At 27.8% G+C, this 7,822-nt stretch overlaps 1 protein-coding gene across 1 annotated transcript in view; it reads left to right on the top strand.

Moving 5' to 3' along the window:
- Positions 1–1,384: 1,384 nt before the first annotated feature.
- LOC107450530 (alpha-crystallin A chain) overlaps positions 1,385–7,822 on the top strand; it is a 35,970-nt gene continuing 29,532 nt past the window's right edge. Inside the window, exon 1 of the mRNA XM_016066346.3 lies at positions 1,385–1,606. The gene's annotated coding sequence lies outside the window, so the exon portion shown is untranslated. The remainder of the gene's footprint in view (positions 1,607–7,822) is intronic.

The raw sequence follows: 7,822 nt of genomic DNA, 5'->3' as shown, positions 1-7,822 counted from the left end.
AAGTTGGCATCTCTGAATATATCAATGATCGAAATAAGAAAATTCCAATTCCGTGAAACACTAATTTAACCCTTTCGCGCTGACTGTCACAAATACGTGACAGAAAAAACCGGATCAATCAGGGTAAAAAGATAAAATTGGTAATCAAAGTATTTCTTTAGCAGTTTATTTGTGGGCGGAGTTATAATTGTTTGATTCATTTAATTCACCATTACTTTGTTCAAAATAATACTATTTAGTTATACTTTGAATTAACATTGATTATATTTATGATTAAACTAACAATAATTAAAGTAAAAGCAAAGTAAGTCTGTCAAATCAGAAACGACTACATTTAAGTTACCGTTTTTTATTAAAATTACATCCTGATTCTGATTTCGCACGGATGCTTTTCTGAATCACCCGTCCCCAAGGGGTTAATCCAAGAGTTTGAAATAGAACCTGAACTGCATTTAAATGGATTTTGTATGCAGTTATATGAGTATTCTCTTTGATACTTATATCAATGAAGTTACGTGAGTGTTCTCTTTAGAGTTAATATCAATGCAGTTATATGAATATTCTCGTTAGAGATACTTATATCAATGCAGTTACATGAGTATTCTCGTTAGAGATGCTTATATCAATGTTCCATAAGTAAGTAAAAAATATCTTATGAAAAATAGGATCAAATCATTCATATGCAGTGGTGACCCAAGACGAAAAATAAATAAATGATTTTTTTTTAATTAAACAAAGAATCAAATACTATTAAAATAAAAAGTTTCTGCCATTTTAAATGCAGAGAGAAAATCGGAGAGGAACACTCAACTGAGTTGAAAGTTATCATATTTACCAGTTTTAGTTTCCAGTTTTTTTTTTTTTCTTGGAAAACTTGACAGTTTTTTGAAAAAAAAATTTTATGTTACTTCAATTCATTTAAAATATTTAATCATCCTTCGTATTTGTAACACTGGTAATTTTTGTTTTATTAAAAAGGTTTAATTAATTATGCATTTTTTTGTCCTCAAGTTTTTTTGGCTTAAGCAATTTTTTAAAAAAATTAATTCATCCTAATTAATTGGTTAAGGGAAGAGATTAAAAACACATTAATTACAAAAAGTGAATTTATTCTAAAGGCGCTTTTAATCAATTGATCTTTTTTTAAGTGTGGTAATTGATATTAAATGGAGAAAAGTCTCAATTTAATGTCATGCCCAATTAATGACAAAAATTATCGATTATATTTAAAATTCAGGGCACCATGCCAAATTTTTCACAAAAGAATTAACATATATGACTCAGTGAGAAGCTTGAAAGAAAAACTAAATCGTGATAAAACTACGGTCCCTTATTCTATTGTATGCCAAGTTTCATCACAAGTTTAATCACTTTTTCATCCCGCGCAGAAGACAAAAAAGAAAAGACGTTGAGAGAAGGTAGGAGACGTTTCGTCATAGGAAGAAATTTGAAATGCGTAGGGAGACACCAACTATAACTTTCACTCATTACTAGACCGTTGTTGGATCCAGTTCGGTTAAAAACTATTCTTTCGTCTGTGAGTTTTAAACATTAACATTCTCTCGGATTTCTAGCGGCTATTCGAACTTGCTTTCAGCTATTTTTGGTAAGTTAATATTTTAATTTGTGTTTTTCAAAGATTACAAATTCATTTAGAGTGTAAAAAAAAATTTTTTTTATTCCAATATACAAAAGACTTTCCTTCCAGTATTTGAGGTTTTTCACAAAAGATTTCTTCCAGTAAAACTAAACTGAAAAGAAGAAAAAAATTTGTTCTTTTCTTTTCTAAAGTTCTTTTTTTGTTTCGTTCTTCTTCTTACAAACTTTTTTTTATTTTAATTTGTTTTTTTTTCAAATATTACAAATTCATTTAGATTGTAAAAATTATTTGTTTTTATTCTTGTATACAAAAGCGTTTCCTTCCAGCATTTGAGGTTTTTCACGAAAGATTTCTTCCAGTAAAACTAAACTAAAACAAAAAAATTTGTTCTTTTTTTTTCTAGCGTTCTTTTTTTGTTTAGTTCTTTTTCTTAAAATCTTTTATCAGAACTTAAGTACACGACCATTTCTATAAGTAAATTTATATATTACTGTATTTACGTATTATTCCGTCCTTTTATAATATGTATTATAATTATGGTATTTACGTATTATTCTGTCAAACATTATCACAAAATCCGAAAATAAATTTGGAAGTGGTTCAAATGTAAATATTTTCACAGCAATATTTGTGTTTTCTCTTTCTTAATTACTAAGTAAAAATAAATTTGTATCAAAATGATTTTAACACGATGCAAGTGAAAATACACAAGTACTGTTTAAATTATTTATATGTAATGGAGGTAAAAATTATTTTAATTCTAATTTATTAACGCGTTGTACTCCTGGTATTTTAAAATCTGTTTTAACTAATGTAAGCACTAAATCATTTAACTTACAAATACAGTATTTTTATATAATTTTTAAAATTCATAAAATAATGTGATTGCCAATTATTAAAATTTAAAAAATCTTAATTTTAGAGTTGGGACTTTAATATCGCTTTCGAGGCGATATCTGGGTACAAAGGGTTAAAATATTAATACATAACCTATGCTAATACTGTAATAAATATTATTTGAAACTGTGGAAATTTCGTAGTTAAGCATTGAACCTCTTTTTTTATGAAAAGTAACTATCCATGGCTAATAGTTTTGTTTCCTGATACAGGTTTGCCAAATTCTAGAAAAATTTAAAAACTGGTAGAAAAAGGCCCAAGAAACAAAATGTTTAAGCTAATTACAATCGATCAAAAAGATATGTATACATTAAATGTGTGTGTAACAAACGACCAACTGAATTCCTACTGTTATTGTAAAATGAAAATAATTTCTATTTTGCATTTGTTAAATCAATTGTTTTTCATTACCACTCGAAAACATTCTCGTTAAAAAGACAAAATAGAATTTCATGACATTCAAATAGATAATTAATTAATAAAATGACTTCATATCATTCATGCTATATCAAATACTTGATCATGTTGAATTATTCTCAGTCCTGAAATTTCAATTTCCTTTTTATTAAGGTCTTTTTTTTAATAAAATCTATCAAAAATTTTTGTCAGCTAATCGAAACAAGTTTTGATTATTAATTTCTAATTTGTGTAAAAGTAAGAATTCAATCTTTGTATTGAACGTTATAAAAAAAGGTGATTGTGAACGTTTTTCATACATTAAGAGAAATAGACAACGTTCTTGATTTTCTCTAATTCCCTTAACAAAATTATTAAAAATTGAATTCAAACAACTTTTTCTAAGCGTTAAGTTAGTCAATAAAACATTTAATTAACATTAAACCGATCTATTTAGTTTTAAAACCATTAACTATTCGTTGTGCAAAATTTAATTTAAGCTTACCTCCTATTAATAAAATAAAGTCAGGTTGTATATGCATTAAGGATGAGGAACAATAACTTCAAGTTTTCCTAATATACCAAATTTTAAACTACATAATTATTTTTCTAACATTTATTTAAAAAAAAACATGTTATAACTTTTCTTACAAGTTTCAGCTGATCAACTGAATTCCGAATGATAAACTGGATAGAAAAAACTGTATACTGAGAGCATTAAATTTTATTCAGTTAAAACTATTAAATTCAGTGAAAAGAAATTAAACTTAAATGCCTCATGAGAGTGTGAAAAAAAAATTTAATCTAATCACATTCTACGATGAAATGAGGAAATCTTTAAAAAGTGACAAAGAAAAAGTGCAGCACAGTTTACCAATTTCGAGCAGACGAGAAAGCAATCACTCCATGTGATAAAATCGAAGGATGAAGTCAGCAATTCGACAACATTAATCATGCAACAAAGGCGCGCGATTTATGTTCTAAATTGGTGATTCCCTTTAATTTAACCTGAGCTTCCCAGAAAAAATGAAAAAGAAATAGAAAAAAAAGTCTAGCAAAGTTCTATAGAATTCTCAGGATTTAAATCTGTTGAGGCAGAAAGAATATGGGATAAAAGTTGGCTGAGAGATAAAATCTCTTCCAGTAGAAAAATCATTTTAGGCTGAAAAAAGAAATCAATACTTGCTTTAAAGAAGACCTTTTATATTTATTATATATATATTACGGTTAAAGTAATAACCGGTTAGACTAGTTACTCTTAATAATAAACTGGTGATTATTAATATTAATTAATTAATTACAATGACCGTAGCATATATACCATTGGAATTTAGGGATCAAACCTCTCCACAATACATATTTAACATATTTTTTATTTTCAATCCAAGACATGTTTAAAATAATTTAAAAATGCTAACAGTTTTTATTTGTTTGTTGTTAAACAATCATATGCAGTATTGTATGTTCACTACTACGATGGTTTATAAGCCCTTCCCAAGTTTTTAAAAAAAAAAAAAAAAAAAAAAAAACAGCACAAATTAGCGAAAGATATCAAAAAATACATCTTGGGTAACGATGAAATTCGAGCCTGTTACCTCCACACTACTGAGGACTGCGTGGATCGGTGAGACAGCTCGGCCAGAAAAGCCCAAAGTCTTACGGCAGGGTAGCTACAACCGCGAAAAATTTCAAAAATGAAATTATTTTTGCTAATTCCTATCTACTAAAATATATTTGAAAATTAAAAGAAAAATATCTAGATTGTAAAACTTTGTGAGGTTAGTTCCTGAAATTAAAGTAAATTTAAAACCTTTAAGTTTCCAAGAGTTCCATGAAATATTTGTCACCATTCTCTAAACCCTATTATAGAAAATGTGGCCTTTTTATAATAGTTTAAACATTATACATTTAATCCTATTTTTTACTCAGTATAACTTATTTTCAACTATGATTTATTGATTTTAATTTAGGAAATACAATTCTAGCAATAGAATTCAATAATTCTTCAAATAGAATTGTATTTCTGTCTTTCTAAATTGAAATAAAACAAATTTGGATTTAGCTACTTTAAGCGCTTTTCTGTTTTGATTTATTATTTTGAATGTTACTTATTTTGTCTTTTTCTAAATTTGTAAATTAGTTTCATTCTTTGATTAGTTTATTGATTTTAATTTCGCATAAAAGCTCTGAATAAATTTTAACACTTGGTATTTGATGAGTTTTTAAAATTTATTTGCAATCGCAAATAATATTTTCTTCTGATTTATTCAATCTGCATTCTTTAATTTTTCTACTTATTTTTAAATAAGTGGCGAAAAAATATAGGTCAGTTTACTTTGGAATTTGGCCTATGATTTTTTTTAAAGAACAAAGAAATAAAAATTAAAAGATACGCCTCATTTCATTCTTTTTCTTTCACACGAAATGTCAAAATCATCCCACGAAAAATATCACAATATTTACGAAATTTCAGGAGTAGAATTGCTTGCACTACGTCATCTGATCAATAATATTACAGTCATTTAATTCGAGTAGGTTGCTTATACCTCGCACTACCAGTTGATCGCCCGACACCGAAAACGTGGGCGTCTAGGAGTAGAGATCATTAACAAGACTTACACTGCCCATAAATAGGCATGTTCAACTTGAATGGCAGAGCGGAATGTTTAATGCTACTTTTCCACTAACAGTGGAAGCAAAAATAAGGTCGTGAACGAAAAAAAAAAAATATTGCTAGGATACTTAAATCGATTTTTGAATTTATAGAATTGCGCTGTTGCGTGCGAACTAGACGGCTAGACTGATGGAAAGTTTTTATTAAAAAATATTTATAGGTTACTGGAATTGTAGTTCTTCTTTGTTTTCTGTTTTTGAAGATCTTTGATAATATTTTTTTCAAATAAACCATTAAAATATAAATTTTGCATTTATAAAAGGATTTCAAAACTATAAAAAGAAGTTATTAATTTTCTCTTCTCTTTTTTGTCAATCTAAATTTTGCATGCGTAAAAGTTACATTTTTAAAAGCTTCAAGCAAGATTTTTCAAACAGTGACAACAGTTTTGCCTTGTAAAATCTAGTCAAAACAACATTTGTTTGCATAGAATTAGCATACCTGCCAGCTTTTAATCCCATCCATTATGATTTTTCCCAGTGGTATTAAAATGGAATTAAAATTTCAATTTTAAGCAAAAAAAATACGTTGTATTTGAAAAAGCTTAAGCTGACAACCATGATAGTAACACATATTGATATAGATGCTTAATTTTTGTTAAGAATAGTGGTGATCAAAATCATTTAAAAATTAATTTATAAAAGAAAAAATTATATATATTTACTACCACTTTAAATATTAAAATAAAATTTTACGCCAAATGCGTAAAAGTTGGCAGGTATGAATTAGTAAGGAAGTTGTTACATAATTATGTTTACTACAATTACACTTTGTTCAGAGATGCCAACTGCTCCGGACACGCCAAAATAACTTAAAAAAACGTTAAATAACTACAAAGTAAATTTTGCAAATATTTGACTGTTTTTACTTGCTTTTTAAATGGCATGACTTATGTTAAAATGTCGAATTATATAAGCCTACGAATTATTTAGGAATAGTGGAGAATAAAAATTTACTAAAGTGATTTTACTAAACCATGAATCACAATTGATAAACTACCACTTTAAAAAATATATTTGCTGTCCGGAACAAGTTGGCATCTCTGCTTATTATGTGACATTCTGATCATTATTTTATACTTTATTATCTTACCGGCGTTGAGCAGCTGACCCAATTCTGAGTTTACGACTACTCAACTCTCACTAAGCTCAACTTCGTACCCTTGTAATTTTGAACCCAACCCAGAAGACAAAGGAACGCCTGGATCAAACATGGGGGCAGTCTCCGTGGAGCACTTTTTGCTGGAGCTAACTTACGTTTGATTTAAATGAAAAAGGAAACAACGAAAACCTCCCACGAATCACTCAATGGCAAGGGGATGCTATCCCATTAACCATCTAATACTGAGGATATTAACACTGTGGTCAATGCAAATCGGGAGTACAATTCGTATCAACCAGTCACAGCTGGGATTCGAACCTGAGTTCCCTCATAAAGAGGCAAGCGCTCTATACCAAGAGTAACAGTGGCAATCCAATCATTAGATTTAAGTTTTCACACTATACATGTTTGTTTATATCGAGCAAGATTATATCGATATCAATTTTTTAAATGTAAATGTAAATTCCTTTTCTAAGTATGTAGTTATAAATTGCAAAATCAAAGATACAAATGGCAAATCAAAATGAAAATAAATTCTATGATAACAGATAAGAGAATAAGAGCTTTTAATATAAATATTGTTTTCTACAGAAAATGAAGAGTTAAAAATTGCTCTTAAAATATAAACACACACAGAACAGCTTATCTTTATTCTTTTGTATATAAAGTCGTAAAACAAATCTCCAGATTCTTCAGTCTAAACATAACTCAGCTTAAAAGTTTTCGTAAGAGCGATGCTTGGTAAGTAGAAAATGTTTTAGTAAACCATCTTAAAACTGTCAGATAAAAGATGAAAAATTATCAAGGTTCACTTATAATTGAAAATTTCGCGCACACAAAAAATTTTGGTTCTGATAAAAACGTTAAACTAGAGAATTAAAAAACGTTTTAAAATTCTGATTTCAAATAAATTTAAATTTGAATACAGTTTTCAGGATTATATTTTAATGTTCTCTAAAGAATAACAATAATTTTCATTATCTTCCGCACTCGGCTCGCACCGATCAATTCTGTTTGCACCTTAAATATATGAGCAATAAACGACCAACTGAATTTATATAATTGACGTAAAATTAAAATCATTTCTATTTTACAGCTGTTAAAATCAATTGTTTTTCTATATCACTAAAAAACTTTTTCGTTAAAAGGTCTAA

Source organism: Parasteatoda tepidariorum, chromosome 9, assembly GCF_043381705.1.
Source record: "Parasteatoda tepidariorum isolate YZ-2023 chromosome 9, CAS_Ptep_4.0, whole genome shotgun sequence".
NCBI classification, from domain to species: Eukaryota; Metazoa; Arthropoda; class Arachnida; order Araneae; family Theridiidae; genus Parasteatoda; species Parasteatoda tepidariorum.
Note: the sequence above shows the minus strand (reverse complement) of the source record. Positions and strands in the feature narration are given on the sequence as shown.